This window comes from Zophobas morio, unplaced genomic scaffold, assembly GCF_036711695.1.
Source record: "Zophobas morio isolate AGI-343-1 ecotype UQ-CSIRO unplaced genomic scaffold, CSIRO_AGI_Zmor_V1 ptg000241l, whole genome shotgun sequence".
NCBI lineage: Eukaryota > Metazoa > Arthropoda > Insecta > Coleoptera > Tenebrionidae > Zophobas > Zophobas morio.
In genome coordinates, this window is record NW_026972345.1 from 23,247 (window position 1) to 40,014 (window position 16,768).

Consider the following 16,768-nt stretch of genomic DNA (forward strand, 5'->3'; position numbering starts at 1 on the left):
TACAAAAAAAATAATATATAATTACGCGCACTTTCTAATAACTAATTTGTATCAAAATAATAAGTAATTAACAAAAGTTCCAAGTTAAAATTAATTTGAATAAAAAGTTTTTTAAGCACCAATCATTTTAAGTTTAGTTCGTTTACATAGTTTAATGTTCCAATTTATAATCTTGGTGGCTTTTAGTAAATTATTTTTACGATTATAAAAAAAAAAATAGTAATAGTAATGATGATGACGATAATAATAATAATAATTAGCGCATGCTGGATTCGACCGGAACTGCCAGAATGATATAAGCCCAACGGTGCAGCTGAAGGCCAATTTCAAGTACGGCATGAGCATCTGCGTGAGCTCCGAGCCGCTGAACCCAAACTTTCTAAAAATGAATTATATTGAGTTCAAGTTGGTCGGGTGCGAGTTTATAAACGTGTGCAGACGAAAAAATAAGAAAATTATGAAGAGAATTACGGAAAGTTTAGCGGGAAAAGACCATGCTGAGCAAGGTTATAACAATAGTAATGATGATAATAGCAGAAATAAATATAATAATAATAATAATAATAATAATTATAATAATAATAAAACAGTCACTTTTATTAATATATTAAACAAATTTAAATCGGTTCAGTAAAAAAATACACCGCAATACACGAGTTCAATTAACCCAATGAGAATTAATTGGTGTATTATGACACCCAACCAACTAGCTTATAACAAAAAACCGCGAAAATTCCACTCTTAAAAATTCGTTTTTGAAGTAGTATATATACTTTTCGCTAAATACCTACGCCTCGTTGCTTTTGCTGCCCTTCCCTCCTTGCGCCTTGCGCGTTGGGTAGGTTTCTTGGATATCAAATTCAATATCTTAAGCAAGAATCGTAATTAATTTCGTTTTTTATTAAATTAATTTTGCAAGCTCTTAGTAAGAAAGCAACGTTATTTGAACAAAGGCGAAAAGTAGATCTATTAAATAGTGCTTAAGCCTTGAGCTTTTTTTAAAATAAATTTTGCACCACTTTATGCATTGTTATAATAAAGCCGTTCACTTTTATATTTATATATAATACTATTAATTAAAGTTTAACGATTCATAACATGTGAAGATTTTTAAGTAGACAAAAGTTCGTTCTGATAATTAAACTCTAATTCCTTCTCGTTACTAAAATTATTCATAGTCTCTTTGATCTTTTAAACTAAAAAAAGCTAAATTTTTCTTGTATGCCAGCCTTTATAAATTTTCCATTTCCAATACGTAAAATCTAATCGTTTTTCAATTTTATTTATACAACATAAAACTAGTTCCTTGGCAATTCAAATGTTTTTATGCTCATTCTAAACGCTTTATTAATATTTTTTAATAATAGTCTTAGTTAAGCTTAATCGCAGTTTGGCGAATTCTATTTTAATTAATATTTTTAAAGTTTTTTATTGCTTTTAATATTTTTAAGTTCTATAAGAGCCACACGATTGGAAATTGTGTGAATTAAGAGAAGCGATGCCTAAAGTGTGCCTTTTTTCTATTTTTCATTTTAAGCTTTTATATTTATTTCTTCAGCGTGTTGTAATTTTTAAAAACGATAAATTGCGTTGAGCGCAGCCTGTTCCATACAATCTTAAAGCAGTCCATGAAATTTACATAAAAATAATTTAAAAAAAAAACTTAAAATTATAAAACTCCATGACATAGTTACACATTTAAAGCAATATAAATTTTATTAGTGAGTTACACAGTAATTAAAATTTTTTTTATAAAAAAAAATTAATTATAAACTCTTTACTGAAGCACTCCGCGTCCATAATAACGGGTACACTGTTATTCTCAAAAATGCTGCTGTCTGGCAAACTTTAGAACAAATTGAAGTACTTGTTTCCTGCCCACTTTCTCCCAGTCTTCAGGTTAAAGATAAATTAACGTTTAAATTATTTTACTGAGATTTATATATATATTATGTAAACTATTTTTTCTTTTAACTGTTTTTAAATTTTTAAGGGTAAATTAATTTTACAAGAGACTTGTATAAAACATTAATAACTCAACTTTTAAAAAGTTCTTATTGCATCAAATTTATTAAGTTTATTATGATTTATTATTTTATAAATTTTTTAATTACAATTTTTAGCTTACTTTTAAAGGACTTGAAGAAAAAAAGATGTTTTCAGTTTTTATAAAGTTTGAAGCGTTGTGCCCGATGCGATACAGCCCCCTAACAAAGACTTGGACTGCTCTCCGTACTCGTACTTACTGTGTTTATCATAATACACTTTTGATCAGGAAAAAATTAATAATTAAAAATAATCTTGAACTATTAGTAAAAAATTTATGTACCTGACTGCAATTTAAATTTTTTACTACGAAACGAAGAAGTAGGCGTTGTTTATAGTAGCTAAGATTAATGCCAGTCAAAACAAGAATTTTGTCGAAACAAAAATTTATTTCAAAAGTTAGAGGCTGCAGGGAACAAAGTTGTTTTAACTATTTGTAACAAGAGGGTTACAACTTTAGAGGAGGCAAACAAAGGCAACCTTTTTCTAAAGCTTGGATGTACTCAACTTCGAAATATTTTTAGATCCACTACTTTCCAGATCTAAACTGTCTAACATACCGCATAGATGGTTAAAGAAACCCTGCAAAGCTGTTTTCAGGTAGTTAGCCAGTTGTGTAGTTGCTTGCAGTATTGTAGTAGTAGCGGGAAGAATGACAATAATTAAGCTTGAAATATAGCTTTGATTAAAAAGAATAAATAATTTTATAAAGCTGTCGTTCAACAATTGAAATTGCTAAAGAAAAGGATTTAATTTTAGAAAGTAATAATTGAGCCTGTAATTGCCTACAAAGGAAACTACTAAGGTGTGGAAGATGTTTAACGTCGACTGAAACTTAAATACTGATGTTAACAGCGATCTGCATATAAAGCAAAACGTGAAGAGGCGTCCAAACTTTACTATATGGATAGCAGTCTAGCGAGCAACTAACAAGACAGTAGAAATGGTTGTATTATAGATATGGCAAGTAAAATAGAGCATCATAGCAATACGAACTTAAAAACTTCCACAAGGTGGACTTTATGTGGATAACTAACAAGTTGAGTTTTCACTACGAAACACTTTCCATAGTATTCTAAAATTCGTCAAAAAACAAAAAAATTATATAAGAACTTTTAATAAATAGCAAGTCGTAAATCGCGTTTCTTATATATGCAAACAATAGTTTAAATCGTATATCTATTACTAAATTCTATCTCTAATCTTGTTACTAGAGTTGTAACTTTATAAAGTTATAATTGTAATTAGCTAATAATATACTTAATAAAAAAAACAAGTGTGTTAAAATAAACAATAGCTAAGATATTGGTAACTAGCTCGCATAATTAAATATAATTTTTATTTTTTGGCAGAGTATACCGGAAAAGAAGCGCCGCCAGCGTATGCCTTTGCATTTCATCAGAAAGGAAAAGTCTTGAACAGTAGCGACTTCACTATCAGACCGCGCATTAGCAAAGCCCACGAAGCTGAGGATGGTGGAGAGGTTTCTAGCCCGAAAACCATTGCCAGCCCCAGTTGTGACACCGAGACAAGTGCTCCCCCCGGCAGCCCCTTGTATGATTTGCCAATCACTATGGAAGAATTTGAGCTCTCGGTCAAGGACGAAACGGTCATGCAATGCTTTGCCTCTCAGCTCTGCGGGATGAATGCTGGGAACATTAAGGGTTTCATGGGGCCGGACTCCAAAACCGATTCTTATTTGCTTAAAAGAGACTATCACTCTGCCTTTCACGCTGACTCAATCGACCTGGCCACTTGGCAATACAACGCTGATCTTTGCGAAAGTTATTCTGGCTATAGCGATCCCAATCTTTTTCTATATCGTTAAAAGAGTATTAATGCAGCATTTGTTAATTATTTACTTTATTATGAAACTAAAATATTATAATATCATTTGTAGTTAAAATTGTTATTATTTCTGGTTTTTTTGGAATTTTATTACATAAAGGCTTTTAGGCAAATTTTTGTTTATCTTGTTGCCACTAACGAATTCTAAAGCTCTTTGCCTACCAAAAATGTTATAAAAAAATTATATTACAAATATGGAGAAATGTTTAGATAGATACTAAATCTATTTAGGATGCTACTTTTATGAAAAACCGTAAGGTAAATAGTTCTAAACGTATATTAGAAATCTTTCATATAAACAAGCCTATATTAGTAAATAACGTAGCGTAACAAATTGCCTTAAACAAATTTTCTGTGTGTTTTTGTCTAAAAACCGATTCAATTTGTACTGAAAAATGACCATATTCAATTATGATAATTGGTTCGTCAGATTTTGTAGAATCCGCAGTTAATATTAGCAAATTTTGTTCGAGGGGAGCTCGCGTACTGCTGTGCGGTTGAGGAAATGTTTTATACTCTCGTTCACCGCGACCTTAATTTACTTATTTATAAATAGCGGTTCCTAATGCTCGATCTAGTTAACATCTTCGAATACACGAGCTCTCAAACGGTTAGTCGCCCACGAGTATAAGTAAATTCAGTTTTGACCCCAATTTAGCTTTCAACCGTCATACTAAGAGTCCGTCGCGCGGTCGGCGGTATTGTGCGCCGTCCCACAACTTGTAAGTAAGTTTTTCAGCTAAAAGGCGATCATCGTGTCCACCTCTACGTTAGTAGAGGGCGACGGCTTCATTTATAGGAATGTGTAGTTAGCAGCTTAAGCTGTAGTTCGTGGTGAAGTGTATCATTTTGCACAAATCTCGGCACGTGTGTTAAAAGGCGCAGCAATTTACTGCCGATAAGTAGTAAACCCAAGCAGGAGATGCGTAGGTCATAATCGGCCGAATGCACGGGCAATAAAGCCTTCCCTTATTGCGCTAAGAAGTTTACTTTTGCTGCATAATAGAAGGTATAGCATCTGGGTCACTGCCTTGACCTTCTCCACGACAGCTTAGAATCTAAAATAATGACCCCATGTACTTTACCTGAGTACACCACGGAATTTCCATGCCTTTAAAAGTTACCGGAATCGGCAGCGCATGGAATTTCTTCTTTATAACAAGCGCCTTGCTCTTTGCAGCGTTAATGGAGAGGTCTCATTAACGACATCAGCTAGCAAGCGCGTCGAGATAATATTGCAGGTGGTAACATAGCAAAACGGGAGGGTTAGGTTCGGGTTGAGTTAATGGGGGTATCATCGGCATAAATGGCGGCCCGCGTTTGAAAGTGGACTGGAAGAGGAATGTCGCTCGTATAGCAGCGATGATAGAAAAGAGCCTTGCGGGACTGTGAGATAATGAGTGCAGCGCCTACACGCAAGTTGAAGATCCCGACCATTTAGGTACGATTTAAGAACTTCTCGAAGGCCACGCGGTAAAGCCCGAGCATGTTACTTGCTTAACAGTCCATTATGTCATACTCGATCAAAAGCCTTCTCAACATCGAGAAAGACAGAGTCGGTGGCTATACAGCAACTTTCGAGACATTTATAACTTTAGCAGATGGATAAAGGTGTGAACGCATAAAGTTATAAACTACAATCTCCTATTATTTTCTACTTATTGTTATAGATTTTCCCGGCTGTATAAAAACGCGATATTGTACCATTAGGTGTGTTTGCTATTTAAATATTCGCATTTTTTTTAAAGATAATAGTTATAAAGCCAGCTTTTTTAAGATATGAGTACACGCATAGTTCAAGGGCATCTACACACTGAAGAGTAGAGAGTTCAACTACCAGATGTGCTCAATCGGTCCCTTCTGGGTGTAACGTAGTTAAAACGTAGGAATTGTTCTTCTTTCCTACGTTGGGCTATAATGTTAGAACAATATTTAGGTTAAGACGATAACAAAAGTTGTATATGTAATTTATCGACTCGGGGATGTGAGTTGTCACCGTAGTCCAGTGGTCGGAGGTCTGTTGCACAATCTTGGGATCACGGATTCGATTCCCTTCGGTGGCCACTTGTGGTTTGGTGGTTACATGTACAACTTCTTTACAAACAAAATTCTGATAGATTATTTACAATTGTAATTCTTGCTTTTTTTTGAGGATTCCATGCACGCTTACAAAAAGGATACTTAAAATTCTTTTCAAGTTTTTTAAAACGACTCATTTGAGATTGATTAATTTTTAAAGAAGTCGTTGATATATTTTGCAAACTGATTGTTTCTGTTAATGATTATGAAGATGATATCATATAAGCTCGTCTAAATTAGTCGTGGGTACATAGTCTCAGTTAAAATTATTTTTTTGCCAACTTTGACCATATACTGGTAGTAATATTCTTTTTGATGAAAAACGTGAAGTAATAAACTTCCACACTTATTATTGTATGTAAAAATATAGGCCCAAAATCGGGTGACTCATAGTTTCAATACCATTGGCAGTATTCGGCTTCCAGGGTTAACGATGAGTAAATAATTCATCCATTAAATATATTTGTTTAAAAAAAAGTAATGCTATCAAAAGTAAGATAAAGGAAAGAACCAAGTATGAATTAAAATTAGTAATGATGATGACTTTTCAAAGCCAAGCTCTTTTCCCTATCTCAACATTCAAAGAAGTTTGTAATTATAATAAAAATTAAGATCTTAACATGAAATACAATCAACTCTTTAGCTAACCTAGTAGCAGGATCTTTTAAATTCTTATATAGAGAGGAGCGAAAGACAACAGAGGAGGGAAGTATCAATTAAGCATTTAAAGAGTTGGAAAGGTTCTCCCTTTAGCAGAACAAACTAACTAACTTGTCATACTAAAATAGAACGAAAAAACACTAAAAATATATAAGTTTTTTCTTTTCACGGCCCGCCTTTTCCTAAGTAATGGTCGTGTACTTTCTTTGATGTAAGCCTACCTTAGTAGGCTCTTTGAAAGTACTAATTTTTTTCGAAATGACTGTAAAATTTCAACATCGAGAGAACAATTTTACAAACAATTATTTCCCCATTGAACTGAAGAATTCTCTCATAAATATATAGGAAAATTAGAAGACTCTAGCACAGTACATACTAAACCTAGAGATGTTAGTAGTAGAACCTCGTTAGGGTGAAGATAAGAGTCCATCTCTGGATGGCTCTCGCTTGCCAACCTTAGACCGTAGCCCCACGGGAAGCCGTATGAACTAACGTACGTGTTAGACACTTTTGCTTATAGGGCGAGGTTTTCCGTGTGCTTTACGAGAGTGGCCTGGGGTCTTTTTGATGAATCCTTTTATAAAGAGTGTACAACGTTGGAAGAAAGCACTGAAGATAAAAAACAGTTAAATGCTCGACTTGCGCAGTTGCCTGAAATGATCTTTAAACGGTGGCAAAAAAGCCTACATCACTAATGAAAGATGCCGAGCAAACCCCTCCCTCCCCTTCCTTTAACCAAAAAAATTAAAATAAAGCAAAATTAAGTAGCTCGGCATGTAGGCGCTTGCTTGAGCTTTAAAATTAGCAGGTTTTACAGAACAGGTTTAGCTGTCTACGTGTATGTCAAGTTTATAGCTTAGATAAAGTAGATGAATCTTTATTTTTTTATTTCGTGACGTTTAAGAACAATTCATTATCATATTAATTGCTGTTCAAATATTTTAGTTTTCGGTAAGCAACACTTTAGACTTTAAAAAGTTGTTACCAATTATTTTAGATTGTTATTTAAAAAAAAATATTATCAAGCAGTTTTGTCGGATATTCGAGACAGCTGCTGTGTCCGCTTGCGCGGCATTTCTAGCTTCTCTCAAATAATGGTTTTTGCATTATTCTATATATAGTATTTAAAAAAAGTTTAATTTTCGTTATGGTGGTTATGTCATACTTTTCCAAAGTACAGTTTACTTTGCTAGACCGAAATTTCGCTTTTTTTTGATTGATTATTTAGTTTATTAATGGTTTTTCTGAAGAAATTATAATTTTATGTTAATATTATGCTCTTTATTAATAAAGGTTGGAAGTTCATTTTCTTCATAAATTCTTTTAAGCTCGACGATAGACCCTGCATTTTTGGAACACATTAAGCACCTTAATATTATTGTGTGGCTTTTTTAATAACTATTATCTATTATTATTTTTTATTAAATTCTGGACACAGTTGAAGATGTGCTTAACACTATAGAAACATCCCTCGCCTTCTTTTGAATGCCAAAAATTTGAAGGATAAAATACTGTGGAGTTAAGTAGAATTTTTAAAAAGAAAGGAGACACAGCACTGTTTCTTCCTGTGCTAGTAAGAAGTATAATAAAATTTTGTTTTTGTCTTAAAGTTATTGTCTCAGGCCAAAACAGCTTACTTCCTAAATTTTTTTGTAAGTGCTAATAAGCTGACTTTTTATAACATCGTACAGATATAAATATAAATTAACTAGAATTTTTGTAACTATATTTTATTCCTTGTAATTTGGCAAATATTAGACTAGCCTCTTTATGTTGCTTAGTAATTAAAAACTTTAGACTTTTTTTTAAATTAAATTTTGATAACTTTAGAAAAATAAGCTGAGCACCGTAATATCAAAGAAGGAATGATCTAAATTTTAAATACTCCCTTACATTTTTTTAAATGTAGCAACTTTTTTATAAAAAATTATATTTCTTTGGTGAAAATATTGTTATATAAGCAAGTTTTTTGTTATCGAAGTGTATATTATTAGCAGAATAGTTATAAAAATCACTTTATGGTAATTGTTTATAAAGTTCTTTTTGCGGTTTTTTAAAAAAAACCACGTTTTACAAAATTATTCGTTTTCCTAACCTCTGTAATGACTAATTCGCGGAATTGTGTGTATCCTTGATAATAATTCATAGTAAAAATTGTTAGTAAAAATTTGTATTGAACTCAACTACACAAAATTATAATTGAAGGTTTAGAAAGTAATATATACTACTTAATTTTAAAAATTTATTAAATTATTATTAACTTTTAATAGCTAACTTTTGGCCCCACTTTATCTTTATAGAGGAGTGTGACCATATTTTTCATTGTAATATTTTATGCTTCCACTTTACTGTTTAGTAATAAAATTACTAGGGCGAATTTATGGTTTTGTTAAATTATATTTTATTATCTTAATGCAAAAATAGAATGTAAGAGGTTTTTCAAAATAAACCTATACTAAACACTAATAACTTCTGGAAATTTCATGAAACATAGTTTAGGTGTTTATATATTAACATCACCTTTAAGAGGTGAGCTTGCAAAACAGCTTTTCTAATAGCGGTTTACAGTTTCTCATCGTTCTCAGCTGGTTATTAATACTTTAAGACAGTCATGTTCTTCTGCTGGAGAATAAAGCTAGTGGGTACTTATGCTTAAGCCCCTTTTAGAAAGGAAAATATAGTTCGAGTGATATTAAAACAAACAACTACTTACCAAACTGATTAACAATGACATGACCAACAGTTAGAAGTAAAAGTCAACGTCCTTACTGCAAAAAAAAAACCTTATACACATACCAATATGAATTTAATCTTTCAAAGTTTATAAGGTTCAATAAATATTCATAAAATGACTAAACTGCAAGGTAACTACGTGCTACAAGGCTTACCAAATAAGCCAGTGTTTTAAAATTAATATAAAAGCTGTTTATAATTAACGCCTCTCGTTGACGTCGCTTATAAGATATTATAGTTTTAGATCGAACTTTAAAGAGGTAAGCCGTTAAACCAGTATACCCTCATACTTGCCCGTATTTTAAACTGTTTTTGCGAATATTTTTTTCTGTTCAGTTTCAGTTACTAAGCGATTAGTTTTTAATAATAGGTTTGTAAATTGTGCTAATGTAATGTAAAAATAGATTTTAATAATAACTTTTAATTCTTATACGAGTGACATCTTTTTTCCATCCTTTCGAAAGCATTGTTATGCACTAAATGGTTCTAGTCTTCTTTAAGCCTTAAGAAAAGGACTTAAAAAGTTCATATATAAGACCTGCATTTTAACTACCTAGTTAACGTTAAAACCCACTTTCCTGTAGCAAAGAAGACTTAATATTATTGACTTGGCCAGTCGCTCAGTATCTGTAAGCACTTAACCCTTATTCGGTTAATGAGACTGTTGGCTTCTTTCAATACATTAATCTATATATATTTTTTTTAAAATTAAAGTATAACTTAATGCTTTGCGTATACGTTAGCTAACATTTGTAGATCATTACTCTGCAATTGTGTTGTCTTCTGTTTTCACCTACTCATGTTATAAATAAAAAGTTTCTGTATCTTCATACGGATAACGTGAGTCCAATGGTGGCATAGTGTTGTATGCATATTTTACTTTTTGAAACTTGCATAACGAGCAGAGTAATTAGCTGATATTATATCTACGACTTCATTGTCTCCTTTTCGATAATAGTGAATCACCAAGTTTTTAAGTTTACTTTCAGCTGGCATTAAATCAGGTAGGTAAGCCTTTATAGGAAAAATAATTGGTTTGCGATATTATATACTTCAAATATTAGCATGTTTTCGTGCCGTTATCTATTAGATAAAGGCCTGGCAGAAATTTTACATAACCAGAGTAATGACGTGCTCACAGCTTTTGACAATATTGCAAATAAAATACTACATATTCATGAGTCTAAAGCAATAGATGATACACCAGATGAAATAATCGCTTCTAAGTCCGAAGAGGATGGGTTGAATTTAGGTACAATGTAACAAGGATGGAATTAATGGCCTTGTCATCCCTTTTTACACAAAAAAACTCATTTACTTAATGTTATAGTTAGTGCTTCAAAAAAGGTTTTTTTGTGGCCTAGAAGAAATTTTGATATAATAATGCAGTTTTTTTATTCAACTTGTGACATTCTTGAACATACTGTTCAATTCATCAACCAAGATGCTTTGCGAATTTTCAGTCGGCAATGAAAAATTTGCGATATCATAGAAATTCAAGTTTTGAACATCTTTTTACTGCAGGACATCTAAAACTTAACAACGCAAGTTACGAAATTTTGTGGAACCCTATCTACGGCACTCCAACTTTAGAGCTACAATGATGCTCTTTCATTTTAAGTCTTTTGAGGATTATCGATTTGCTAATATAGATATAAAAAAAAACGCTGTTAAAAAGCTAAATTAGCTGAAAGTCGTAGTTTATGAAATCAGATTATATGCAACTTCAAGAACATTTACATCTCTAGTAGCCCCTTTTAGTGGTAGATGTCCATTTAGGCAGTACTTCCCGCTAACACAGACAAGTATGGCATGAATATGGTGGCTATACGATTGTTAAAGTTTTTATCCAATAAATGGCATATCATATGTAGAAAAAGGAAATGAATATAAAAAGATATATGAATTAGTTGCTATTGTTGAATCATAAAAAGCGTTGTAAATGGTGATACTTTTTTACTGATTTTAAATTATCTTTGTGGTTATTATAAAAAGGACTGATACTTAGTACTATAAGAAAAAATAAGATTCATTCCTGCATGCTTTATTCCTAACAACGATAGAGTAAAAAATCTTCTATTTTTTCGGTTTGTATAAAGACATGATGTCAGTTGCCTCCGTGCTTAAAAAGGAAAAAGCAATGCAGTAATATTTCCTTCAACCATGCATATGACACCGACAATAATAGACATACAAAAAAGAAATTATACTTTTATATAATGCAATCAAAGGAGGCATGAATGCACTATACCAATTAGTGCATGAGTCTATGTCTATAAGAAAAGCAATTCGTTGGCCTTTGGCCTTTTTTATTAATATTTCAAACTGCTACGGTGTTGCAGCTTATGTATTTTTTTAAAAAATGATCTTAATATTAATAAACATAAATTAAGATGAATTTAAATAAAAGAACTTGCAAAGAGTATTTTTCATATATACTGAACGAACGCAGAAATTCTGTCGATTTACTTGAAACAACAACAGTCCTGCGGAACAAAGTTGTCAACGCTCCATCAAAAGAAAGAAGACCAATCGAGTGACGAAGAACCAATAAATAAAAAAGGAACTACATCTGTGCCCTACAAAAAAAATTAAGAATGCAAAAGAAACGTTGCGATATATGTAAAAATAGTTTATGCAACGTACATTGCCTAAGGACTCTGATATGTAAAATATGTAAATATCGTAAAAATTTTAATTTTAAATCCTTTAATTCCTTTAATATTTTTTTTTCTTACTTTATTATAAAACTAGGTGTGAGATAGTAAAAACTAAAAGCAAGGGTTCATCAAAATCTAATGAAGAGTCTCCCGCACGCACCTTAGCCGGTTGTGTGATATAAATAGTTTATCCGGACAAAAATAAATTCGAGTGATACGGTTAGTTGTAATGTAGAATATAAGTCTTGAAACTTTGCAAGTACAGGGTGCTTTAAATTTGTACTAAATAAATATTTTATTGTTCAATTTTCAGCATGTTGAAGATGTTTTGTAGCAGGCGCTCTTTAAGAACTATAAATAACTTATTTTTAAGTCTCACAAGCAATTTTTAAATGGGACCCACGTGATAAATAAACTTTGTCTTTAACATAATTTCATAGTTTCATTAATATTACGCGCGAATGTCAAAAAAAAAGAAAAACCGCTGCTAGAAGGTTCTGACAAGCTATAAAACAGTAGCGTTTGCGCTAGAATTTTTTTTTTAGTTGGGTCATAGTCAAGTTCACCGTGATGTTTGGAGTTGCACTGAAAAATACATTGGGCCGGTTACATATTGCTGGTAACAATGACGACAGAAGAGACCACCTCTGCGATTAGCAAAAGTAGCAAGCAATAATGCCAAACGAACGCGAAAGACGGGGATTGCGTAGGAAGTGGAAGGTTCATGAGGCAGCCAGTTCACGCAGCTTGGCGCAGAAACCACGGTGAAAGACAAGATTAAGAGCCTCATTATCGCCTAGAAAGACGCCTTTTGTGCTCTTCAAAATTAATAAAACCGAGTTGTACACTTAAGAAAGGCAATAGCTGTGTCCTAACCAAAAGTAGGGTTAAGACAATATATCGCGCGGGTCTTATCTTCAGTTTGCACAGAGTTACAGACTTGATGGTTTTTTCATTGCCGAGAGCAGGGTATTTAGGCGATGCGTACTGGGGTATATTCGCCTCTAAAAGCACCAACTCTTAGAAAAAGCCCTACACAACGTAGAATTACGGAAACAGTTCAGAGGTCATCGGTACCAGTATCATTTGTGACATTTCGTTGGTGATGCTGTGGGTGTTGTATGCCTTTAAACGCAGCAGTGCAAAGTCACAAATGATTTTATAATTTATGCTTGGTTTATTAGGCCTCTAAGCACCGGCTAAGAGGCTTACGGCATCCTGCCACACCCCTTTTATAACCGCAAACAAGCAACCCGCATTAAGAAGCAAGACCCCTGAGGAGTAATCCCTTTTCTGCTTTCATTCAGAACTACGCCGCTATTAGATTCAAGCAACTCACATAAACCAAGGCATTACACGAATTTTTATAAAGACCCCCTCTTTTATTCAACCTTTTAATCCTTAACCTTGGAATTCATCAATATTAAAAGTTTACGAAGAGCTTTATTCTATAATGAACGTAATCCACTAAAAAAGTCCGTATATTTCCATTCTATTAGTTACTTTTGATGACCACCCTTATAAAGTACAAACAAATTCTTTAATTGTATTCTTTCTTAGCTAGTCTATTATAGAATATTGGAAAATTTGTACCAACTATAATTTTCTATAATTTTATTTTTTTTTAAAAATATAAATCAAAGTTTCTTTTTTGATTATACAATAATTTAGGGCATATAGTCGTTGACTATAATTTATAATTTATTTGATGACTTTTTGACCTAAGGGGTGATGGAAACAGATTAATAGTATTGTTAAGTTATTTTTTTTGAGTATATAGATCGAAACTTAATATTATAATTGCAGTTTCTATGTACAATAAAAGTACACCTTATTATTTATTTTATAATACAAAAATAGTAAAGTGCACTTGGGAGATATTTATTGACAGCTCTACCGTATAGTTTCGGCACTAAGTAAAGTTATTTACCGCGTTAATTTTATCTTCGATGCTTTGCTTTTTATCTGAACGACTTCCTAGGCGAATAGTTGATTCGACTCGAACGGCTCCCGTATCGTGTAAATGAAGATGAACCTTTTCAATATTGATAATAGTGATATTGATATCTACTTATTAAATTAATGTAAAATACATCTTTAATTGCTTTCATAACAGCGTCAAAGTCTCCTTCAATGTTAGTTCCACAAGCGTGTAAATGCGTAGGCAGACCTGTCCTCTTTATTATTGCAAAAGCGGTCGCTATCTTTTAAGAAATAACAGTGTATAAATGAATGTTATGACATTTTCTGGCAACCATAACTTAGTTTAAACTCGTAAAGTTTTAGTTTTAATTAAATTTAACCTCTTTTCTAATACTGGCACTTTTTCTACACATCAATGGAATAAAGCTCACATCTGCAATTATTTTCATTCTCAGTACTTACACCAAACGATCAATAACTAACCAAAAAGTTTCTGGAGCTAAGATGTAAATATGGCATAACTGATCTATGATGCAAGTTACCTAATTTGTACTTTAAAATTTTTAGTAAATTGCGACTTTATTCAGAAGATCAACTATTTCATTAATGAGTCGCCTTGCAGGTCTATAACGATACAATTATAATTTTTTTTTACCCTAATGTAGATCGCAAAAAAACTTATATATTTATTATCTCTGAGACTCAGCTTAAAGAAGGGAAAAAGATTTGTAATTCTACCTACCATACAGATAAAGAGACAGAGTCAACTCGTTTTACGAGGAAATAATCTTTATTAAATATATATATTACTTTCTTGCGTTAATTGTTTAAACTTGCAGTAATAAAGATGGTTGGAATATAACTACAGGTTAAAAAACTGACCATATCGTTGTATTTTGTATACAACTCTAAAGTTTGAAATTTAATGGTGAAATAAATTGTTTCGCACTCTATACTTTCAGATTTTATAATCGTAAATAAACTTTATGGGGAAAATGATTTATAAGGTAACTGTGTATTAAACATTTCTATAGGCAACAAAATAACTTTTCCGTTAAAATATCTCGGTATCACACGCCTTTTGTTGGAACATCTCTTTTTTTACTTCAACCTCGAACAGAGACCTCAAATTTTTTAAAGAATTGTGCGCCAGAGTTCCCGCCTAAACTTATAATCATTTCATTTAATTCATATTGGATTACCGTAAAATTGGTAGTTAGTAACCGAAGTCCCCTTAACTATTCTGTTCCTCTAAAAATTTAAAAATATTAATTAAACGTAGAAGGCTTTAATCATTCAACTAATTTCTAAAAAGCAAAAAGGACTCTAATAGACTTAAAAACTCAGAAAGTCTCTTACTTCCCTCTCTATTGTTTGTATTCCTTTAGCTCGTTACGCAGACGCCATTGCTAGTTTCGGTAGCTCTAAGCCTTTCAACCTTAATCGCCTGCAAGCTTGCCTTAATTACCTTTGAGGACGGTGGCAAACTCAATTTAAAAAAAAAAATTTTTTTTTAATACTGTAGTCATATTCAATGCAGTTGCATGAGCTTAATATTTTCAGGATGTTCCTAGAATGACTCACTATCATAGTTGGGTGATCAAATCGTAAATATATGTACACTCGAGGTAAAAATAAATGTTTATAAATTTATTAGACAACATAGATTATATACAATATTAGGCTGCTTCCTTATCACACAACCACTTAACCCGGTAAGCGAGGAGCAGAGAATGTTTGTTACCTGCGGTAGTTCTTCTTTGTATTGATTATTACCTGATAAAAAATGCTCGTGGCTACAATAAAACCAGAAGTAAACCCCAGATAGTAATTTTTAGCAGTTTTCAACTACAAATAGGAAAAAACCCACCCTATTTTTCTCTGTTGCTTCCTACTCCCACATTAAGTAAACTGGTAGGCGACTGTATTTGAACGCTTCTAGTAAAGGCGAATGAAATTTTACAATAAAACAGTTTAAGGTCTTGTAAGAGGCCGATCATAGCAGGGCATATTTTAACTAATGCTCATATATATATAAATAAGCTCGAGGCTCCTACAGAATAGCAGATTTTGAAGAATAGGAATCCTCAAAGAAGGCAAATCTGTATTAATATGAATACATTTACCAGTGCTCTATCGAGTGATTTACTTCGAAATTCGAGCTCTATAACGTAACTGCAGAAGAATATACCTGAACATAAAAAAATTTCTTATTATATTGCAGAATTATTAATTTAATTGAACGTACTTTATATAAAATTAATTTGATAATCAAACTTGCCTGCCAGCTCGCCTGGCTCACTTTTATAATGTATTTTAAAACTTTAAACAACATAACGGTCACAATTTAGTAAGCATGCGAGCAACAGTAAACAGTAGAAAGGGGACAATGCGTGTTATAAACGGTTGAAACAGAGTACGTACATCCCAATAGGAAAAAAAAAAAGAGAAAAATATAAATTTGATTAAATGACTGTTGATTATAACTTTTTTAAGGACTTCTGCACGTCTCGGAAATCTCGAGTAGACCCCTTAATTTAGAAAATTATTTTCACAGGGTAAATAATGTCTTACAGAGTTTTTGCGTACAACGTGTCCGCACATAGAAAAATCAAGAAAAATAAGGTTCGAATCACTTTCTGAAGAAAATCTTGAAGACGCAGAATACCAGACTACGATGGCCCTTTGCCGTCTATGCGGAGAAAAATTATTATTAATTCGATTCTCTCTAGAGCTAGCAAGGGGAAGTCCTTTGGCGTTGCACGCTTCGGCGAGGAGTCAAGTAGTATGTTACTAAATTGTCAAAGTGAAACATGACC

The 16,768-nt window shown here is 32.4% G+C and overlaps 2 long non-coding RNA genes across 2 annotated transcripts; one reads left to right on the plus strand and one right to left on the minus strand.

Moving 5' to 3' along the window:
• Positions 1–824: 824 nt before the first annotated feature.
• Positions 825–2,172, plus strand: LOC135146542 (uncharacterized). The gene is made up of 3 exons (XR_010283864.1): positions 825–881; positions 1,787–1,899; positions 2,124–2,172. It is a non-coding gene; the product is annotated as an uncharacterized LOC135146542 (long non-coding RNA).
• Positions 2,173–16,108: 13,936 nt separating this feature from the next.
• Positions 16,109–16,687, minus strand: LOC135146543 (uncharacterized). Its single transcript, XR_010283865.1, has 3 exons — positions 16,539–16,687; positions 16,198–16,480; positions 16,109–16,140 (listed from the first exon to the last, which is right to left on the minus strand). It is a non-coding gene; the product is annotated as an uncharacterized LOC135146543 (long non-coding RNA).
• Positions 16,688–16,768: the final 81 nt, after the last annotated feature.